The 24,408-nt window shown below is 40.6% G+C and overlaps 1 long non-coding RNA gene across 1 annotated transcript in view; it reads right to left on the reverse strand.

The window, feature by feature from the left end:
- Nucleotides 1–19,393, reverse strand: part of LOC125123112 (uncharacterized) — a 33,038-nt gene extending 13,645 nt beyond the window's left edge. The window contains exon 1 of the long non-coding RNA XR_007133978.1: nucleotides 19,338–19,393. This is a non-coding gene — a long non-coding RNA (uncharacterized LOC125123112). The remainder of the gene's footprint in view (nucleotides 1–19,337) is intronic.
- Nucleotides 19,394–24,408: the final 5,015 nt, after the last annotated feature.

Here is a 24,408-nt window from a genome sequence, read left to right on the forward strand (position 1 = left end):
AAAAAATACTACTACAGGGGAATTCCCGTTGTGGCGCAGTGGTTAACGAATCCGACTAGGAGCCATGAGGTTGCAGGTTTGGTCCCTGCCCTTGCTCAGTGGGTTAACGATCCGGCGTTGCCGTGAGCTGTGGTGTAGGTTGCAGATGCGGCTCGGATCCCGCGTTGCTGTGGCTCTGGCGTAGGCCGATGGCTACAGCTCCGACTCAACCCCTAGCCTGGGAACCTCCATATGCCGCGGGAGCGGCCCAAGAAATAGCAACAACAACAACAAAAAAAAGACAAAAAAAATACTACTACAGGGACAACGTGGACACTGCAAAAATTTTAAGAGAGTGGGGGTGGGAGGAATATTTTAGAAATATTGGCTGACAAGATGGAGTTCAAGTTTTTCCACACGACACGGGTGCTTCTCTGTCAAATCTCATTTCTTGCCACTTTTTCTTGCCCAGCATTTTATGCTTCAGCACCACCAATCCCCAGATTCCACTGGTTTTCCACTCTCCAAACGGTGTCTTGCTTTCCTAGGCCCACCTTTTTCTACTCACCTACACCCAGAACTCCAAATTATCCTTTTTTTTTTTTTATCTTTTTAGGGCTGCACTCCTGGCATATGGAGGTTCCCAAGCTAGGGATCTAATCAGAGCTACAGCTGCTGGCCTATGCCACAGCCACAGCAACATGGGATCTGAGCCACATCTGCAGTCTACACCACAGCTCATGGCAATGCCAGATCCTTAACCCACTGAGCAAGGCCAGGGATCGAACCTGCAACCTCATGGTTCCTAGTCAGATTCGTTTCCACTGCGCCACGATGGGAACTCCCAAATTATCCTTTAAAACAGCTTTCAGGCAGCCCAGGCATCTGTACTTTTGCTCTGACTGCTCTTTACAGGAATCACCTCATTGTGCACTTTTAACCCACAGGACTTTGGAGCTCTCAGGGCAAGGACTGTTTTTTTTTTTTTTTTAATCCTTTTATCCCCAGTGCTAGCACAGTGATTAATAACTCAAAAACGTCTTGTGTAAAACCTAGAGCTGGCATGGAATATGCTTAGTCATAAAATGGCAGTGCTTTTATTGAAATCTATGTGCAAGGCACAGTAATGGACAATGGGAATCAAAGAATAAGGATGAACTGTTCAGGGAGCTTATAATGATTTCATTTAACCCTCAGAATGATTTTATGGGTTAGGACTCACTCTCTATCTTACAGATGAGAAGTCTGAAGCTGAGTGGCAGCAATATAGCATAATGGTTAGACGATTGATTTCTGCCACTAAAAAGGCCTGCGTTCAAAGCCATTTAACAGCTCTGAGTGGGTTATTCAACCTCTCTACATCTTGGTTTCCTCTTCCGTAAAATGGAATAATGATAACAATACCTATCTCTTAGGGTTGTTTTCAGGATGAAATGAGATAAGGTTGATAAGGCCACTTCAACAGTGCCTGGTGCACGGTACTTATTAAATCTGTGTATATATATATATATATATATATATATATATATATATATATATATATAATATTTATTAAACCTGTACACATATCACAATAATTGTAATAAATAAAAGAGACTATTGTGCTGCCTCAAGGTCTGCCTCAAAAAGAGACGACATAAATAAATTATACCCAAAATAATTTAAAAGCAACTTAAATCTTTAGATCATCTTTTGAAAATGCTATAGAACATCTTTATAATACACAACAAAATGTCTATAATATCCTCCTCATCTAGCCTTTATCCACCCAAAGTCATACTGATGACAGCATTCAACTATATCCAATCTTTTTCTTTCCATAGCTCAACCTCTGCCCCCCCAAACAAAATTCTTTCTTCAAATATACCCTACGCTGGCTCTCTTACTTTTTGCCTATCTCATCATCTGACAAACCTGTTATCTCCTTTCCCCAAGTAACCACCTCCATTTTGCTGTGAACCTAGTACTGCTCTAAAAAATAAAGTCTATATTTTAAAAGTCTTCAGAGCCTTGTTCATGTATATGTTGTGTCACAACTCTTCAGCGTAGTCTGGGCAAAACTGACTGTATTATTCATTAGAGTAATAATTAAAAAATAATAACATCTAGTATTTTTTGAAAATTTTTTATATTGACAAGGACTACTGTTCTAAGTCCTTCACATCTATTTTCTCCTTAGTCTAGATCCTCCACCACCACCACCACCAGCCCTTGAACTTTACTGTGATCTGATGAGCAAGGCCGAGTTACCAAGATGGCAAATTCAGGTTTATCCTTATTGGTCAGGGCCTTATAAATGCATTCCCTTTTCTTTCCATGTCTATTAACCTCCCCAAATCACATACTTAGAAATGGAAGAGGTAGCATTTCTCTCTGACCCCAAGGCCCACAATTTTTGCAAACTCCATGAGGATAAAAGACAAAATTATTCAAAGCAGAGCTGTCTCAAACTATAATGATGGGGAACAGATCAGTGGCTGCCAGAGGTGAGTGTGACTACAAAGATACAGCACAGGGATTGTGTGTGGTGGTAAAATTGTTCTGTATCTTGATTGTACTGCTGGTTACATTAATTTATATATGTGTTAAAAATTCATAGTCTCTTCACCGGTACCATGATTTTTTTTTTTTAAAGTAAAGCTATTTCAACTCTTAGAAACTTTCTCCTATACAATGTGGATAAAATTGAAATTAACTCCAAAATCAAAAAGTAAAACCTCCAAGCTGTCCTTCCTCCTGTGGCAGAGCTATACCCAAGGGTTAGCCCTTGGTCAACCTGTGACCAAGCAAAGGCTCCTCTTTACCATCTTCCTCCCTTTCTGAGCACCTGTCTTCTACTCCTGACTCCCCCTCTCCCTCCCTCAGTCTGCAAGCCAGGCACCCATGAGCACATGCCATCCTCCCCAAAAGTCCACAGGCTCTGCTGTGTGCAACATCCAGGCTCACAGCCCTTGAGCCCCTGCATGGGGTGGGGTGGGGGGGTCCCCCTAGCCTTCAACTGTTTATCAAAATTCATTTCTTTGACATGAGGTTCTGCTCTCAGCTAATTGCCAGAACAAGGACCCAAGACACCCACATCAACACGTGGAGGTGTTAATAACCAAGAATGACTGAACAGGATAGAAATATCAGCCAGGAGGAGGCAGATCACAGGGAAATCTTAGGCAGGGGGGCTTTCACAACATCATACAACTCATTCTTTGTAGTATGAGAGGCTTGCCCATTCTGGCCTTAAAACATACACAAGCTATCTCAAAAAGATGTCACTTCGTTAAAAGTCTTCAGAATATTGGGGGAGGCTTGCTGGGGGGCAGAGGGACACAGGGGACAGAACTCTCTGTGCTTTCTGCTCAATTGACTGTGAACCTAAAACTACTCCGAAAAATAAAGTCTACTTTTTAAAAAGTCTTCAGAGGAGTTCCCTGGTGGCAGTAGTTAAGGAACCAGTGTTGTCACCGCTGTGGCATGGGTTCGACCCCTTACACCTGAACTTATGCATGCCATGAGCACAACTAAAAAAATTTAAAAATAAATAAAAACATAAAAAAAACTTCAGAGCCCTTTCAGTATAATGCTGCATTATAATTCTTTAGCATAGTCTGGGCAAAACTGACTGTCTTATTCATTAATAATGATAGTAACAAATACTAATACAGTATTTATATATTTAATAATTTATTAGTTTTATAAAATTTATAAAGTACATTTAATAATATGTTTACCTTATTATAAATAATGATAGAATAAAACAATAACAGGTAGTATTTTTTGAACACTTATACAACAAGCACTGTTCTAAGTGTCCCCTATGTGTTACCTCATTTAAATCTCTAACAATCCCAATTGATTATCTCAGTTTTGCAGGTGAGGAAATTGAGACAAAAGAGGTGGGAGCAACTTTCTGTGACAGACAGGAAGGGGTTGCACCTAGGTGCCAGGTCACGTGGCTCTCAGCTGTGGGGAGCAGAGCAGTCAGCCTTCTGCTCTCAGCTCCTCGGGGTCCTCCGCAGGTGCAGAGCACCCCTGGCCTGTGGTTCTGCCCTTTGTAGGTAGTACACACCAAGCTTCTGTGCGAGGTCCCTGTGACAAAGGCCTGGCCATTTTAGGGCAACGCAGGCTGCTGTGTCAGACCTGCATCTCATTTCCCTCCTTTCCTCCACCCAGTCCTGCTTCTACCCTGCCTTCAGAAGCCCTGATCCTTCATTAACATCCTGCACCCCAAACTCTGTCTTGGCGTGGGCTCCTGGAGGACGAAACCTATAGCACTCACCAGGGGTCATGGGGCTGCTAAGCGGTGACACCACAAGTTGAACCCTGGCAGTCTGGTGTTCTTTGGCACTGCAAAACACTGCTTCCAAATGTAAGAATAAATATAGAACATTCTGAAAGCAATTTAGCAAAGGCTGAAACTGTGACTTGGAATATCGGAAATTTTGTCTTTAATTTTTTTTTTCCTTTTATTGCCTTCATCCGAGGCACATGGAAATTCCCGGGCCAGTGATGGAATCCAAGCCAAAACTGTGACCTATGCCACAGCTGCGGCAACACCAGATCCTTAACCCACTGCACCAGGCCGGGGATTGATCGAACTGACAATACTACAGAGACCAGCTGGGTCATTAACCCACTGTGCCACAGCAGGAACTCCTATCTTTAATTTTTTATATCAGTTTTATTGAGATGAAACTCACCATAAAAATTCACCCTTCTCAAGAATACATACAATTCAGTTTTTAGTATATTCACAAAGCCGTGCTACCATTACCACAATCTAATTCCAGAACATTTAATCACTCCAAAAAGAAACCCTGTACCTTGGAGCAGTCACTCTCCATTTGTCTTCAATTTTGGTCTTACTGAACAATAACTAAACTAGTTCATCTGTTTGCGCCAGTTATGAAATTTATCCACCATCATCCAAGGTACAAATGTTCCAAATTTCACTCTCCAATACCAAAGCCATAAACATATTCAAATTCTTGTTTGGTAATCTCACTCCTGAGAATTTATTCTATAAAAAAAATTACCAAAGATGGGGGAAAAAACTACACTGTAGCATAGTTTATAGAAGTAAAAAACTGAGAACAAGTTTTGTTCTTTACAGGGGTTGGTTAATTAAATCATGGCACATTAACAAAATGGGATATTATGCATTCACTAAAGACTAAATAACAACAAAGAAAATGTCTGGTATAACATTAACTGTAAAAGCAGAATATAAAATTACATCTACAACTATGTAAAATATGTACATATGGATAAGGATCGAAAGGAAATGGAGAAAAATGAAAACAGTACTGCGACAGGATGTTGAAACTGAACTATTTTCATTCTTCTGAGTTCCTTTATTATTGTCACAAGGTGGTCCTTGCAATGAATAAGAATGTGAAGGAAATATGTGTATAATCTATTCTGGCTAGTAAAACTTCTCATTCATAAGCATATAATTTTTGTTAAGAGCAATCATTCTGGAGTCACAGGAACTTGGGTTTTAATTCTGGCTCTGATACTTCTGAGATGTCACCTTGGGCAATAATCTAACCTCTGTAAGACTCATTTTCCATAACTATTAACTCGTGGTACCATCTACCCCAGAGGGCTACTGTGAAGATGGAATGAGACAGTCGTGCCTGGACCACTCAACAAATGATGGCTACTGCTATTTTGGCTGCACAGATAATGGTGGGAATGATGGTGAGGGTACTGACAAGGAAACAGGACGTAAAGAACTGAGGGTTTTGTTTATCACTACACTGAAAAACTCGAATGGCAGTATTATCCCTATCACTTGACAACTCCAATTCAGACCAAGAGAGCCTTGCTTCAAAGGAGACCTGGAGTTGTAGGTATTATCCCTTCTTAGCTGGAGAGACCTAGAAACCTGTACTAACAAGATACTCATTGGTGTCCTAGTTGAAACGGTCAACAAAGAAAATCAAGTCCTGCTGAATATGTGTGATTGATTAATTTTATTAATGAATACAATGCCTACTAACTATCCTCATTGTTGTAATTGTTGATATCATCATCATTACCAACAAAGAGCCAGTGTGGCAAGTTAAGCAAGCCCCACCCACTTTCCGTCTCTTCTCCTGCTGTGGATGAGCTTTTCTCTTCTCCAAGTCCCACGCCTCCCGCCTCCCTTGCTCACAAGATACCAGCCCAGACTTTCCTGCCTACTCAAGGACTCTGTCAGTTCCTTTTATTTTTGCAGCCATTTGTCCTCTCCTCTCATCTGCATATAAACATGCTGTAGTATATCCCAACTTAATAAAAAACCCAAATCCTCACTTGCTCCCATATCCCCTTCTAAGGATGCCTCATTTCTCAACTCCTCCTTACCTCAAAACCCCCTGAAAGAGAGTAGCAGAATACTGAAAATTACTAAAGCTATAACTGGTGCACAGTAAACTGTATGTACTTCATATGTACAATTTAATAATGTACAATGGGCATATGCATAGACCCGTGAAAGTTCACCACTTTCAAGATAATGAATATCACCCTAGAAAATTGCCTCATGTCCATTTTAAATCCTTCCCTCCCATCCCTTCCTCCCCTGGCAACCACTGATTTGTTTTCTGTCACTCTGGATTCACTTGCATTTTATGGAATTTTTATAAATGAAATCATACAATATGTATTCTTTTTGGGGGGATGGGTCTGTCTTCATTCACATAGTATAATACTTATGAGTTGCATCATGTACAAATGTTTCATTCCTTTTTCTAATGCTGAGTATAATTTATACCACAGTTTATCCATTTACCTGTTGATGGCCACTTGGGGTATTTCCAATTTGGGGCTATTACAAATAAAGCTGCATAAACATTCACGTACAAGTCTTTGCATAGAGAAATGCTTTCATTTATACTAGGTAAATATCTAGAATGGAATGGCTAGATCATTTCAAAACAAATGCAAAATTGTTTCCATTGTGTTTGTACAATTTTACATTCCCGCCAGCAGCGTGTGAGAGTTCCAGATCCTCCGCATCCTAGTCGACACTTGGTAGAGAGTCAGAGTTTATATTTTTAACATTCCAATTGTTGTAGTTTCTCATTGTGGTTTTAATTTGCATTTTCCTACTGACTAATGAAGTTGAGCATTTTTTATGTGCTTATTGCCATCCAGAACCTTTTATTGGTGAAGTGTCCGTTCAAATAAAACATTGCACCGCCTCCCCCCCCCCGTTTTTTTGGTGTTTTTGGTTTTTCTTCAGCTTTTTAGGGCCGCACCCTGGGGCATATGGAGGTTCCCAGGCTAGGGGTCGAATCAGAGCTACAGACGCCAGCTTACGCCACGGCCACAGCAACTCGGGATCCAAGCCATGTCTGCGACCTGCACCACAGCTCATGCAATGCCAAATCCCTTATCACTGCGTTTTGAGGGTTTTTTTTAAATACCCTAGATAGAAATCTTTTATCAAACGTGATTCACAAATATTTTATCCTAGTCTTTTGATCCTCTTAACAGTGTCTTTTTAAAGCACAAGTTTTCATTTTGGTTAAGTACAATTTATCAAATTTTTTTACAAATAGTGCTTTTGGTGTTTTATCTAAGGAATCTATGCCAAATTCAAAATCATAAATGTTTTCCCCTATGTTTTCTTCTAGAAGTCTCATAGTTTTAGGTTTCATATTTGTCTATAATCCATTTGAGTTAATTTTTGTATATTGTTTGAGGTATATAGATTGATACTCTTTTTTTTTTTTTTGGATCTAATTGTGTAACCAAGCAGGACCCTATGGAGCCTTCTCAGGACAGGTCCCTCCCATATACCCCTGCTGTAGCTCCTCTCTCAAGTACTCATATAACAGCATCCCATGCATATTTCCTGAGTTTTTCAGATGCTAAAAACCACCACCAAATGGAAGAAATTAACTGCTTGATGAACAAGAGCCCTCAGACTTTCTGGCAACTAAAGATTGATAATGTTAACCACCCTGTTACCTCAATATCAACCAATCAGAGAATTGTACATGAGCTGATCACATGCACTGGGACATCCCTCCTCATTTTCCCTTTAAAAATTCTTTGCTGAAACCCTTCCGGAGAGTTCAGGGTTTTGAGGGGCATGAGCCACACTAATCCCCTTGCATGGCCCCTCAGTAAGCATTTCTCTGTTCCAAACTCCAGTGTTTCAGTTTGTTTGGCCTCACTGGCAACAAACTAATAATTTGTTAGGCATACCAATAATTGTTCCAGGACCATTGGCTGGAAAGTCTATCCTTTCTCCACCGAATTCCCTTTGCACCTTTGTTGAAAATTAATGGTTCATACCTATATAGAAATACTTCTGGTATCTTCATTCCGCTCCACTAATTTATTTGTCTAGCTCTATGACAATATTACACTGTCCTGATTACTGCACCTTTATAATAAACCTTGAAATCAATTAGTGCTAGGCCTCCAACTTCATTCTTTGTAAAAGTTGTTTTGGTTGTTTAGGTCCTTTCATTTCCATATGAATTTTAGAATCAATTTTTTAATTTCTACAACAACAACAAAAAAGCCTGCTGAAACTGTAATTTAGAATGTGTTAAATCTATGGACCAATTAGGGGAGACTAATATCTCAAAAATATTGTCATATATACATATACCATTGAATATTTTTCTCCATACATGTAGGTCTTTGATTTTTCTTAGCAATATCATTTTCTTTAGCAATATCATTTTCAGTGTATGGGTATTCCACATCTTTGTCAGATTCATCCCAAAGTCTTTTACATTTTTGAGGCTATTATAAATGGAATTCTTATTTTTAAATTTCAACTTCTGATTTTTCATTGTTTTTATATAGGAACAAAATTGGTTTCTGTATATTGGTCTTATATCCTGCAACTTTTCTAACTTCACTAGTTCTAGTAACTTTTGGGGGAATTCCAAGGGATTTTCTACAAAGACCAGGGGTTTGCAAACTATGGACATGGGCTCAATATAGTCTGATGCTTGTTCTACAAGTAAAGTTTTACTGGAACACAGACATGCTCATTTGGTTATATATTGTCCATGATTCTTTTGCATTACAATGACAAAGGTAAGTAGTTCAACAGCGATAACATAGATAAGCACGTCACATACAATAAAGGCAGTCTTGTTTCTATAACCTTCAGTAAAATGCTGAATAGTCACTTCTATTCAGCATCCTTGTCCTGTTTTGATCTTAGAGGAAAAGCATTCAGTCTTTCACTATCACGTATGGTGTTGATAGAGATTTTTTGTTTTGTTTTGTTTTGTCTCTGTACCTTTCTAGGGCCGTTCCTATGGCATATGCAGGTTCCCAGGCTAGGGGTCTAATTGGAGCTGCAGCCCCCGGCCTACACCAGAGCTACAGCAACGGGGATCCGAGCCACATCTGCGACCTACACCACAGCTCAGGGCAATACCGGATCATTAACCCACAGCTCAGGGCAATGCCAGGGACTGAACCCCACAACCTCATGGTTCCTAGTTGGATTTGTTAACCATTGAGCCACGACGGGAACTCCTGATATAGATTTTTATTTTAAGTCCCTCAATTACTAGTTTGCCAAGAGTTTTTTTTAATCAGGAATGGATGTGGGATTTTGTCAAATGCATTTTCTATTTCTATAGTTTAAGAAAATCTTTTTGTTTGTTAATATGGTGAACTACCTTGATGAATTTCAAATGTTAAATCAATCTTGCATTCCTGAAAAACTCAGTTGGTCATAATGTGTTTTTTGATGCAATTTGCTAAAATCTGATTTAGAATTGCAATTTTATACTCATGAGGGATATTGGTCTGTAGCTTTCTTTTCTTGTAATGTCTTTGGCTTTGGTATCAGTGTACTTTTGGCCTCAAAGGAGTTAAAAGTTGACTTCCCATCGTGGCCCAGTGGAAACAAATCTGACTAGGAACCATGAGATTGAGGGTTTGATCCCTGGCCTTGCTCAGTGGGTTAAGGATCTGGCGTAGCCATGAGCTGTGGTGTGGGTCGCAGATGTGGCTTGGATATGGCGTTGCTGTGGCTCTGGTGTAGGCTGGCGGCTATAGCTCCAATTAGACTCCCATTCCATATGCTGCAGGAATGGCCCTAGAAAAGGCAAAAAGCCAAAAAAAAAAAAAGTTTCGTAAAATTCACTACGTAGTCATCTGGGATTGAGGTTTTCTTTGTGAAAAGGTTTTTAACTACAGATTAAAAGTTTTAGTACATATAGGGCAATTAGGGTATCTATTTCTTTGTGAGCAAGATTTTATGGTTTGCATTTTCAAAGAATTGTCTGTTTCATCCAACTTATTGGATTTACTGGCATAAATTTTGTTTTTTTTTATCATCCTTTTAATACTGGTTGAAAATGTAGTGATGCCACCTCTCTCATTTCTGATATCGATAATTTGTGTCATCTTTTTTTCTGATAAGTCTAGCTAAAAATACGTCAGTTATGTTGATCTTTTCATTGGTTTCCTCCATTATTTTGGTTTTCCATTTTACTGAGTTCTTTTTTTTAACTCAAATTACTTTGGGTTTAATTTGCTCTTCTTTTTCTAGTTTCTTAAAGTGGAAGTTGAGGTTGGTAACTTAAGATTTTTCTTCTTTCCTTTTTTTTTTTTTTGTCTTTTTACTATTTCTTGGGCCACTCCCTTGGCATATGGAGGTTCCCAGGCTAGGGGTCGAATCGGAGCTGTAGCCACCGGCCTACGCCAGAGCCACAGCAACGCGGGATCCCAGCCGCATCTGCAACCTACACCACAGCTCACAGCAACGCCGGATCGTTAACCCACTGAGCAAGGGCAGGGATCGAACCCGCAACCTCATGGTTCCTAGTCGGATTCATTAACCACTGCACCACGATGGGAACTCCTTTTTTCCTAATAAAGTCATTTACTTCTCTAAATTTCCTTCTAAGTGCTAGTTTTGTGTCATCCCCTACACTGTGTGTCATCCTATGCATTCCCTATTTTTTATTTTTTGACCGATTTGTTATTTAGATTATAAATATTTGAGGATTTTCCAATGATCTACGGCAATTAGTCTTATTACTGAGGCAAAAACTTCTGGGTACTGTACCAAATGTTATATGAATCCCGATGTTTTCCACTCTGGGTAGAAGGAATAGGCACCATTCTCAGTACTGTGTGAGCACCATACACTGTTTCTGCTAATCCTTTTAGAGGGACCATATGCTGATGAGTATTCAGCTAAACAATCAAGGGGAAGCCTCTACAGATCTTTGAAAAATTCCCTCTCTGTGCAGTACTCTGTCCTATAACCCCTAGCCACCTTGGTCTCCTTGGTCTCTCAGCTCTATCTCCTCAACCCACAGAGTCCATCATGCTCTGTCCACTTCCCTGTACTGAAAACTCTCCCATGGCAGTAAGCTGCAGCAGCCGTATGTCTCACTCATTTTTTCTTCTTGCCTCTCATGTATCATCTTTTGTTGCCTGTTGCCCAAAGTCTTTCAAACCACTCTTTCACATGTTTTGCCCATCTTAAAATTGTTTCATACAAAAAAATATGGTCTTTGATATTCCATGTTACCTAGAAGTGTAAGTCTCTCTAGTTATTTTTGTTCATGAAAATGTCTGTAACATAATTTTTTTTAAAAAAGAAAAAGAGACCCTTTGAAAGACTCTTCCATTTCCACTTCACTCCTTCCCATTCTTTCTTAAACTGACTCTAAACTTTTGCCCCCTTATTGCTGAAATCATGTTCTTCAGTAACCTCCAACATACAATTCTCAATCCTCATTTTACTCATGCTCACAGCTTTTGACATAGTTAATCATTTCCCCCATTTTTTTTCCCTTTTCATATCCAAGATACCACACACACACAAACATCTGGTCTTGCAGGTATCTGCATCTCTTTAATTGGACTCTCTTCCTTTTACCAAACTCTCAAAGTTGCGGTACCCCACAATCCATCATCAGAACTCCTCTTTATTCATATTCCTTCCTTCAGTGACTTCATTCAGTTCCAAGACACTGAATACTCCCTGCATAATCACTTATACTTCGGCTCTGATCTCTTCCAGAATTATATACATATATAATTTTTACTTGACAATTCCATAAGGATTTCTAATAGGCATCTCAAACTTAGCATCCCCAAAAGCAAAGTCTTGATTTTTGTCCTCTAACCTGCTCTCTTTCATCAGGGCTCCCTATCTTAGTAAATGGCAAAAGTGTTACCTCAATTGCTTATATCAACACCTTTAATCTCCCCTAGTTCCTCTCTTTCTCTCGCACCACAATCAATCTGCAAACTCAGGGAGTGATATCTTCAAACTCTAACCATGTTCTATCAATTCTATAGCTAATACTCTGTTCCAAGCCAGTATACTCCTTCACTTGGACTACTAAAAGTAGCCTCTTAACTGACTTCAGTATGTTCTTTACATAACAGCCATTGTGTTACTTTTAAAGCATGTCATCCTTGTTGTCTTTTTTATGGAAATTGATGATGTGATCCTAAAAGTCATGTGGAATTTCAAGGGACTCATAATAGTCAAAACAATCTTGAAAAAGAACAACGTTGCAAGGTTCACATTTCCCAATTTCAAAACATACTACAAAGCTATAGTTTTCAATACTGTGTGGCACTGGCATGAGAATAATATATAGCTCAATGGAACAGAATAAGAACCCAGAAAGAAACCCACATGCCAACGTCAACTGACTTTTTTCTTTCTTCTTTCTTTTTTTTTCTTTTCTTTTTTGCTTCTTAGGGCTGTAACTTTGGCATATGGAAGTTCCCAGGCTAGGAGTTGAATAGAAGCTGCAGCTAAAGGCCTCCACCATGGCCACAGCAACACCAGATCCAAGCCATGTCTGCAATGTACATCACAGCTTGTGGCAATGCCGGATCCTTGACCCACTGAGCAAGGCCAGGGACTGAACACAAATCCTCAAGGATACTAGCTGGGTTCTTAACCTGCTGAGCCACAATGGGAACTCCTCTCAACTGACTTTTGACAAGGGGGCTAAGATAATTCAATGAGGGAAATAATCTTTCTAATAAATAATGCTGGGACAAGGACTTCTTGAAAAAACAATTCACAATTTGACGTGAGTCACAACCCCTGGGTTTGTGCAGTGAAAGACCTGAGGCTGTAAGACAAGGTTAATTACAGAAGATGAAGCATCTTTCAGATGCTTTAGTTATCAGAAAGGACACAGATTTGGACATCCCATCATTAAGCAAAACAAAAATGTTGAGTTCTACCCAATTTTATCCTGTATTGCTCCTATTAGAAAAAAATTTATTGGGAGTTCCCATCATGGCTCAATGGAAATGAATCCAACTGGTATCCATGAGGATGCGAGTTTGACCCATGGCCTCATTCAGTGGGTTAAGGATCCAGCATTGCCGGGAGCTGTGGTGTGGGTCACAGACTCAGCTTGGATCCCAAGTTGCTGTGGCTGTGGTGTAAGCCAGCAGTGCAACTCTGATTTGACCTCTGGCCTGGGAACTTCCATATGATGTGAGTGTGGCCCTAAAAAGCAAAAAATAAAAATGAAAATAAATATTTTTAAAAATTTAAAAAAAGGAGAAGAAAGAAAAGGATTTATCAAGATATTCCAATGCCTGGAGTTCCTGCTGTGGCACAGTGGGTTAAGAATCCCACTGCAGGAGTTCCCATCATGGCTCAATGGAAACAAATCCAACTGGTATCCATGAGGATGCAGGTTTGATCCCTGGCCTTGCTCAATGGGTTAAGGATCCAGTGTTGCCGTGAGCTGTGGTGTAGGTTGCAGACGCAGCTTGGATCCTATGTTGCTGTGGCTGTGGCAAAGGCCAGCGGCTACAGGTCTGATTAGACCCCTAGCCTGGGAACCTCCATATGCCGCAGGTGTGGCCCTAGAAAAGAAAAAAAAAAAAAAAAAATCCCACTGCAGCAGCTTGGGTCACTGTAGAGGTGTGTGTTTGATCCCTGACCTGATGCAGTGGGTTAAAAAAGGGTCTGGCATTGCTGCACCTGCTGTGTAGTTTGCAAATGCAGCTCAGATTCAATCCCTGGCCTGAGAACTCCCACATGCTGTGGGTCCAGCCACTAAAAAAAAAAAAAAAAAAAAGATATTCTAATGCTTTGGACAGGACATCAATCAGTCTTAATTTAACACTGAATTAAACTGATGTTCAATTGCCCTTGAATTTAAAATAGTAAATTTGAGTATTATTTCTATTGTTTATCATGACCATGTCTAAAACAAAATAAACAGGAAAGCAAGGAAGAATTCCATTTAAATCAACAGGTTTTTTCCACTTGGGAAACAGAGCACAGAACAGTGATCCTTTTTTGACCTATCCCTTACATTTAGACAAGAAATTACCTGGTAATCTTTTTTTTTTTTTTTTTTTTTTCTTCCCTTGTTAGAGCTGCACCCATGGCATATGGAAGTTCCCAGGCGAGGGGTCAAATCAGAGCTACAGCTGCCGGCCTATACCACAGCCATAGCAGCACAGGATCTGAACTGTGTCTGCGACCTACACCACAGCTCAGGGCAACGCTGGATCCTTAACCCACTGAGTGAGGCCAGGGATCGAACCTGCATCCTCATAGATACCAGTCAGATTCGTTTCTGCTGAGCCACGACATGAACTCCTACAGTAATCTTTTTAAAAAAATTTTTTTGTTTCCTTGTTAGGGCTGCACCTGTGGCATATGGAAGTTCCCAGGCTAGGGGTCAAATTGGAGCTGCAGCTGCCAGCCTACACCACAGCCACAGCAACGCCAGATCCAAGCTGTATCTGTGAACTACACTGCAGCTTACAGCAATGCCAGATCCTTAACCCACTGATTGAGGCCAGGGATCAAAACTGCATCCTCACGGATATTAGCCACAATGGGAACTCCATCTGGTAATCTTGAAGGAAGGTCAAGGTGAGCACTGCTTTCCATCAAAGTCCAGCCATCTCAAATTGGATGTCATTCAAAAAAAAAAAAAAAAGTTACTCCAAATTCCACAATCCTCTCTATGTAAAGAAATGACCTTGGGTCAAGAAAAAGAACTGCTGAAAGAATCTATCATTCTTAAACCCGGCGCTCTCTCCCTCATTTCTTATAACAACAGAGCAAAGTAGAGATCAAGGAGCAAAAACGTAGTCCAGAATGCTGAAGCCAGCTGTCTTTTTTTTCATGCCTGCCTACTCTCCTTCAACAAACCAAATATCATGACTAGCTGTAGTCAGATACTACAGGAAGCAAAAAGACCAAGAGAAAAACCTCAAACTTCCGGCCTTCATTTTTCTTCTACAAGAAATCTACTTGGCTTTGTGGCTCTAAATGTTTCCTCGCAAGAACTTAAAATGAGACATGATGTCATAGAATGACCAGGTCCACATTATCTTTTTTATAATTAGTATTTTTCTGATAAACACACAATCCACATATTAGAAAAACCTATTATGTTTTATCAGAGGGGTCCAATACTAGAAATTCTATTTGTATGAATAGGGAAGCAGCAAGACATGTACTGGGCTCAATGTGAGTGTTTATTCCTTTGGATCTTTTAAAAAATGCCTGTTAGCTGTATGAGGTAATAAGTATGGTGAAGCTGGATAAGGTAGATATAAAGCTTTATTGGAATTTAACCTCTCTCTTCTTGCCCAAAGCAACAACCTCAGGAGAAAACAGAATCCTGATGAGCAGAACATTGGCAGCAAAAATGTACATTTTTTCTCATGGATCAGTAGGAAGCAAATGAATGGGGCCTCTGACCTGGAACCAATTAGCCCTATAGTTAAAATGGCAGCTTGGGGCAAACTGAAGGTTTGGTGTCAATTAATCTGTTTTCTGGGCTGCATACACCGAAAGATGTTCATTCTGTTTTGGAACAAAATTAAAGGATCCTGACCTAAAATGAACTATGTCCCAACCCTCTGTAGGGCCTAAGCTTGTGTATTAATGTCACTTCAGACTTCAGCGTCCCACCCTCACAGTACTTCATCTTTTAAATTCCAGTGATTTTACTTATAGTCTACTTCATTGATTCTTTTTTTTTTTTTTTTTTTGCTTTTTAGGGCCATGCTTGTGGCATATGGAGGTCCTCAGGCTAGGGGTTGAATCAGAGCTACAGCTGCTGGCCTGCACCACAGCCACAGCAACGTCAGATCTGAGCCACATCTGCAATCTACACCACAGTTCATGGCATCTTTGGATCCTTAACCCACTGAGAGAGGCCAGGGATCGAACCCACAACCTCATGGTTACTAGTCGGATTTGCTTCCACTGCACCACAACAGGAACCCCCATTGATTCTTATTAATGTTCCCACTCTGATACTGAATAATAATGATGATAATGACAACAGCTACCTCTTACATGCTCACTGCATGACAGGGTCTAGGCTAACTTATTATTACATAAATTCTTCATGATTGGAACAAATTTGTGTGTTAAATATTATTATTACTAGTCTATAGATGAAGAAACTGAGGCTCAGAAACATTAGATAAACTGTATGAAGTTGCACAGCTAAGTAACAGGGTAAAGGGAACGCAACCCTGCTTCACTTCTTCCACTTTCTAGCTATCGAAATCTGAAATTCTTCCTTTTTTCCCTACAATGCATTATCCTTCCACCATTCAAGAGCGTCTGTTCAGGAACACTTCAAGATGAAACCAGCAATTTAATCCACGAATATTTACTGAGTGCCCACCTTCATACTTCCTTCAAATCATACACAAAGATTTACTGAGGGCCTGCTGTGTGTTAGGTTCTGTTCTAGGTGCTGAGGATACACTAGTGAACAACACACACAAAAATCCCTGCCCTGTGGAGCTTAACATTCTACAGGGGCAGAAAGACAGTAAACATAAGAAATAAGAAATAGGGTGATGGGAGTTCCCGTCGTGGCTCAGTGGTTAACGAATCCGACTAGGAACCATGAGGTTGCGGGTTCGATCCCTGGCTTTGCTCAGTGGGTTAAGGATCTGGTGTTGCTGTGAGCTGTGGTATAGGTTGCAGATGTGGCTTGGACCCCTCGTTGCTGTGGCTTTGACCCCTAGCCTGGGAACCTCCATATGCCTCGGAAGCAGCCCAAGAAATCAAAAAAAGAAAAAAAAAATAGGGTGATGGTTCAAAGATAATAGGTGCTAGCGGAAACATAAGATAAGGAAGATGGGAATGTAAGTCCGTGTGTGTGTGTGTGTGTGTGTGTGTGTGTGTGTGTGTATAGGATTGCAATTTCTTTCTTTCTTTCTTTTTCTTTGCATTTTAGGGCCACATATGCAGCATGTGGAGGGACATTCCCAAGCTAGGGGTCGAATCGGAGTTGCAGCTGCCGAGCTACACCACAGCCCCAGCAACATGGGATCCAAGCTATATCTGCAACCTACACCACAGCTCACAGCAACACCAGATCCTGAACCCACTAAGAGAGACCAGGCATCGAACCCGAATCATCGAGGAGACTAGTCAGGTTCATTACTGCTGAGCCACAATGGGAACTCTGAGGATTGCAATTTTAAGTGTTACAAAAAGATAGTATGGAGCAAAGACTTTCTAAGGATGTGATGGTCAGTTTTATATGTCAACTTGGCTGGGCTACAATACCTAGGTATTTAATCAAATGCTAATCTAGGTGTTACTGTGAAGCTATTCTGAAGCTGTGGTTAACATCTATAAGCTGTACAGGAGACCACCTTCCATAGTGTGGGTGGGTCTCATCCAATCACTTGAGAGGCCTTAAAAGCAAAGCTCAGGTTTCCCCGTGATAGAAGTTCTGTCCCAAAACTGCAACATCAGCTTCTACTCGAGTTTCCAATCTGCCCTACAGACTTTAGGCTTGCCAGTGCCCAAAATTACAGAAGCCAATTCCTCAAAACAAATCTTTGTATATCTTATATACATGTGTGTGCCCCACCATATTTACGTATAGGTATGTGTATACTGTACACATAGTAGTAGATATGCATATATGTATAGTCTGTATACATGTTGTATACTTACTAATATATGCATATTATGGTGTATATATGTATACAATACACTTGTATACATATGTATACATATACATGTGTATAAACACACACCTCTGACAGGCTATGCTTCTCTGGAGAACTCTGATACATGGGGTAGGAGTGTTCCAGGCAGAAGGGACATAAAAGCAAAGGTACCATGTGCTGGACACCATGACAGGCATCACGCAGACAACTGTGAACAACACAGATGTGGCTCTTACCTTCCTCAATCTTAGCGACAAGACAGATACTGCAAACTGACCCATATGTCTCCTCCAGATTTTCAGACTCTTCCCAGATTCACTGGCCTTACTCTTCAGCCTTGACCCCATGGTCACTAATTTCAACTTTTCTTTTAACTGACATTCCTAGTTCCCCTGGCCTTTCATTACATTTGCCAAATTACCACCATTACTAATATACTTTGGAGTGTTATGGAGTTTAAGAACTATATTCACAACAATGAATATAGTTTAAAATAATAATTTTGTCTTCACAAAAACTGTCATGTGGGGAGGAAAGGTTATTTCACAGATGAGAAAACAGGGATTCAGAGGTAAACTAACCTGTATGAAATTACAGAGTTAATAAATAGCAAAGCTGGTCTCAACCAACCCTCCATCTTTCTTCCCAACAAGAACACATTTCTTGAACAAGCGACTTGTGGTCAACTGTAATTGTTCACCTCCCACCTTTATTCACTCCTCAACTTGCCATTTCCCTCTGACAGTCCCTCACTCCGGTACTGGTAAGTTTCTACTTTCACTGGGGGAGGGGGGGGAGGGGGAGGGACTGCGGTTTCCCATGTATTACATTTATTTAAGTGTGTCATACTACATTTATAATTACATATATTAAGGGTGTCAGTCAAGCAGTGCGTTTTATTTGCCCTTAAATACAGGTATTCGTCCAAGGTTGTCTTCAGCACACATTAACAATTATGAGCTGAAAGATCATAAAAATAGAGATCCCAGGCCCAATTGAAACCAAGTGCAAAACTCTAACTAGGAACTAGCTTTCAAGAAGCGCGCCCGGATTTCCAGGTTAAAACATCTGCCTTGCAGACTCCTAAAACAATATTCCAACTCCCCAAGAAATGCCTGCGAAGATATAAAGAGAAAAAAAAAAAATCCGCTACTCCAACAAAATCCAGAACTGTCAGCCTTTTTTACGCGCTGGGAAGGATGGGGGACAACTCCAAAGACGAGCTTACTGCAACCAGACAAGCGCAAGCCGCGACCACCTGTGTAAGGCCTGCATGAAAGACCTCTCTTCCCGGTCAGAAAAGCCAAGCCCGTGCACTCCAGAAATCGAGGCAGCTGCACACCAGAAATCTCTGCAGCAGACTTGCTGCTTTTTTGTGACAGAAAAAGAAAAAAATAAGTGACTCCAAACCGCTTCCCAAGCAGCCAACAAACCCCTCCCACCTTTAACCTTTCTTGGACTCGCAGAGCCACTGTTATTCCGGAAACGCCCCGGCAGGAAGTAGAGCCGTGAATGCGGCAGCACGAAGCATCCTGGGAGTTGTGGTCCACCCTCAGAATGCGCAGGCGCAGAGGTGGCCGCCCAAGAGCAGAGCCCGACGGGAATGGTAGTTTCTCCTGAGTTAACCTAGCGTAAGGGTGTCCAAAGGTCAGACATGCAATTTCGTGAGTTCTCATTTCAGACAGCAGGGGTGCCCTCACTGAGAGCCTGTAGGTCTGGGAGACTTGGTTTGGGAAATGTGCCTGTCGTCTGACGTTCGACAGTAGATCTGAGATGGATTGAGATAGCCCTCAAGTGGACTGAGTGAAGCGAAGCACAAGCCGTAAGATCTGCAAACTGGACTGTGGAACTGTGCGGGAACATTGTAGAATTAAGGAGAGAAGCCGTCTCAAAGACTCAGAGAAAGAACGGGCTTCAGTGTTATTTACCTCATGAATCAGAAGAACATTTTGGAGAAATTCTGGCCTCTTCGAAAAGGATACCGAAAAAAATTACATATATGACATGCAGGCCAATGAAAGTATGGCACAGTCTGAAAGAATATGCAGCAAAATATTAAGGTTCATTTTTTTTTATAAGGGATTTTTTTTTTTTTACACTTTTATGTATTTTCTGAATTGTCTACAAGGGCTAAGTATTCCTTTTTGGTATAAAATACTGCAAATATGAAGTAAAATATATAGAGTAATTTTTTTTTTTGTCTTTTCTAGGGCCACTCCCGCAGCATATGGAGGGTCCCAGGCTAGGGGTCTAATCGGAGCTGTAACCGCAGGCCTACACCACAGCCACAGCAACGCGGGATCCAAGCCACGTCTGCGACCTACACCATAGCTCAGGGCAACGCTGGATCATTAACCCACTGAGCAAGGCCAGGGATTGAACCTGCAACCTCATGGTTCTTGCTGAGATTCGTTAACCACTGCGCCACGACGGGAACTCCATATAGAGTAATTTTTAAAGGCCCTGGAATCTACCACAAAGCTTTGTCTTATTTACTTCCTCCCTCCCTTCCTCTATTCCTTCCCTTCTTTTCTCCTATGCTCCCTCTTTCTTTCCTTCTTTCTAAAAAAAAAAAAAAAAAAAATTACTAAGAAAAAACAATAGAGAGATGTCCCTTATTTAGTCCTTTCTCTTCTGTGTGGAAATACACACACACTCTGAAGGGTTTTTTTTTTAAATTTTATTTTATTTATGTATGTATGCATTTTTTTGTGTTTTGTCTTTTTGAGGCCGCATCCCCAAATATGGAGGTTCCCAGGCTAGGGGTCGAATCAGAGCTGTAGCCCATGGCCTACACCACTGCCACAGCAGCTGGGGATCTGAGCCGGGTCTGCGACCTGTGTCACAGCTCACAGCAACACAGGATCTTTAACCCAATGAGAGGGGCCAGGGATCAAACCCATGTCCTCATGGATGCTAGTCCAGTTCGTTAACCACCAGGGGAACTCCTGAAGAGTTTTCAGTATATTTCTGTTTGTATATCCACACACAAGTGTATGTATTGTAGGTTTTTCAGATCGGTGGTATCATACATACTGTGTGAGTCATTATGTAATTTGCTTTTCTCATTGCTCTGCATCCTGTGTTTTTTAGATTTATCAAAAAAACCACAATACCTATAGTTCTAATTCATTCATTTTAACTTTTATGTGCTATTGTGTTGCATGACAATGTCACAATTTAAATATTTGTCTGATGAGGGATTTTTACTGTGTTCCAGATATTTTGTGATTATAAACTGTATTGTTAGGCACATTCTTAAGCAAATGTGCAAGAATTTCTCTGAGGCCTTTACCTGTGAAATTGCCAGGTCTTGAGAATATACATATTTCCAGGTTTACCAAGTGCTGCCAAAATGCCCTAGAAAGTGGTTGAACCTCTTTTCACTTTTTTCACTTTTCACTCTACCAAAATAGATTATGAATTCCCTGTGATTCACATTCTTGCCATAATTGCATGGTGTCATAATTTCTTCTTTATTGTTTAGCTTGATCACCTTAAAACAGTATCTGTTTAGTATTTTAATTTAAATTTAATTGATTTTGTCAGAATTTTAAATTTTTGAAAATGGGGGCTTTTCTTCATCTTCTTTGGTTCATCTAGGTATGGTGATTTTCTACAAGGAACACATATTATTTGTGTAATAAAATAATCTATTTTAGATTTACCTTGTGTTTAGATAATGCTATCTTTCTCTATAGTCTTAAGTTTTCCATAATGCTTTATATTATTTCTATATTTTAATTATTTTAAATTTTATTATACTCCTCATTATCTTTCTTTTTTTTAAATTTTTTCTTTTTTAGCCACAAGTGCGGCATTTGGAAGTTCCCAGGTTAGGGGTCCTGGCCAAGCCACAGCCACAGCAATGTGGGATCTGAGCCACGTCTGCCACCTACACCACAGCTCATGGCGACAGCGGATCCTTAACCCACTGAGCAAGGCCACGGATCAAACCCGCATCCTCTGCTGAGCCACAACAGGAACTCCTCAGTATCTTTATATCTGCTAAAGACTAAGCACCAGTTCCCTGATTGGTAGAGAGCACCATATTTCTAATGAATTCCACCTAGGGCTACCTGAAGTTTTTAGCTATTATGGCAACAAACAGAGTATTGTGTATTGTGTACTCTGTACTCAAGAGTGTGTGTATATATTAAACCTGTAGGCCACAGAAAGCCCCCAGTCTTTTTCTCCTGAGTGGCTTCTCAACAGAAACTAGCTCTTCCGGCTTTTGTTTACTTTCAACATTCCTATTTATTTATTATTTTGTTGTCTTTTTCTATGCCCATTTACATCTAAGCAAGTTCATTGCTCTACTCACTTTTTTTTCCCAGGCAATAACTGTTTATCTTGTTGTCATATGTAGCATTTTTAGGGATCAGGTTTATTGAGCTGTAATTTACAAATAATAAAATTCACCTTTTTTTTAAGTATACAGTTCTGTAAGTTTTTTTTTTTGTCTTTTGTCTTTTTGTTGTTGTTGTTGTTGTTGTTGTTGCTATTTCTTGGGCCGCTCCCGCGGCATATGGAGATTCCCAGGCTAGGGGTTGAATCGGAACTGTAGCCACCGGCCTACGCCAGAGCCACAGCAGTGCTGGATCCGAGCCGCGTCTGCAACCTACACCACAGCTCATGGCAACGCCGGATCGTTAACCCACTGAGCAAGGGCAGGGACCGAACCCGCAACCTCATGGTTCCTAGTCGGATTCGTTAACCACTGCGCCACGACGGGAACTCCCAGTTCTGTAAGTTTTGATAAACACAAAAAGTTATGTCTCCACCGTCATAATGAAGGTAGAGAACAAATCCATCACCCCTGAGATACTCCCTTGTACCCCTTTGTAGAAGCTGCTCCAACCTAAAACCCTGGCAGCCACTTACAGGTTTCCTGTCTCTGTAATTTGTCTTTTTTAAGACTGTGATTGTGTTTGCCTGCTCTGGTTTCTATAACAAAATATCACAGCCTGGGTAAACAGACATTTATTTCTCACAGTTCTGGAGCCTGGGAAATCCAAAATAAAGGTGTCAGCATATTTGATTCCTGGTACAAGCCTGCTTTCTGGCTTACAGATAGCTGCCTTCTGACTATGAGGGTTCTGGTCTCCTTATAAGGGCACTGATCCCATCAGGGAGACCCTGCTTTTATGACCTTATCTAAACCTAATATCCTCCCAAAGTCCTCACTGAATTTAGGGTTAAGGTTTCAATAAATTTGGGGATATGGAATACAAACCTTTAGTTCATAACAGTGATATAAGTGGAATCATATGTTATGTTGCCTTTTGAGTCTTAGTTTGACATTCAGTGATGTATGTATCAGTGGGCTTTTTATTGCCATGTAGTAACCTGATATATAACTGTGCTGTAATTTGTTCATGTATTCATCAGTTAAAGGAAATTTGGGGTTGTTTCCAGTTTGGGGCAAATATATATGACACTGCTATAACCATCTGTATACAGGTTTTGGGGTGAATATTAGCTCTTGTTTCTCTTAGGAAAATACACAGGAGTGGATTCACTATGTCTTTTTGTTTTTGTTTTTGTTTTTGTTTTTTAGGACCACACCCATGGCAAAGGGGTTGAATCGGAGCTGCAATTGCCAGTCTGTGCTTACAGTCACATTAATGCCAGATCTGAGCCACATCTGTGACCTACACCACAGCTCAGGGAAGTGACAGATCTTTAACCTACTGAGTGAGGCCAGGGATCGAACTGCATCCTCAAGAATACTAGTGGGGTTCCTAACCCGCTGAGCCACAACCAGAACTCCTCTATGTCATATTTTAAAGTGTATGTTTAACTTTATAAGAAATTGCAAAACTAAGATGGATCAGTGAGCCATCTCTCAGATGTCCTACAACAATACTAATGAGGAGTTCCTTCATGGCTCAGTGGTTAATGAACCTGACTGGGATCCATGAGGATGAAGGTTCCATCCCTGGCCTCGCTTGGTGGGCTAGGGATCCAGTGTTGCCACGAGCTGTGGTGTAGGTCATAGACATGGTTTGGATCCTGCCTTGCTGTGGCTATGGTGTAGGCCAGCAGCTTTAGCTAGGATTCAACCCCTAGCCTGGGAACTTCCATCTGCTGTGGGTGCGGCCCTTAAAAGCAAAAAAACAAACAAAACCAAACAAACAAACAAACAAAACTAATGAAGGTTAACAGTAACATTTTAAAATCTTTCTGTGAACTTTGATTAGTATTGTTTAAGGACATTTGGGAGATGGCTTACTGATCCATCTTAAAACAGAAGTCATATTTTGGCTTCATTCGTCTGTCCTATAAATGTTTGTGCTTTTTAGTATTTCCTTTTTTGATTTGTGCTTCTTAGTATTTCCTTCTTTGATTTCTTCTCTTGGCACTCTTTCCTCTCCCACCCCCCCCCTTTTTTTTTTGTCTTTTTGCTATTTCTTGGGCCGCTCCAGCGGCATATGGAGATTCCCAGGCTAGGGGTCTAATCGGAGCTGTAGCCACCAGCCTACGCCAGAGCCACAACAACGCAGGATCCGA

This window comes from Phacochoerus africanus, chromosome 3 (genome assembly GCF_016906955.1).
Source record: "Phacochoerus africanus isolate WHEZ1 chromosome 3, ROS_Pafr_v1, whole genome shotgun sequence".
In the NCBI taxonomy this organism is placed as follows: Eukaryota; Metazoa; Chordata; class Mammalia; order Artiodactyla; family Suidae; genus Phacochoerus; species Phacochoerus africanus.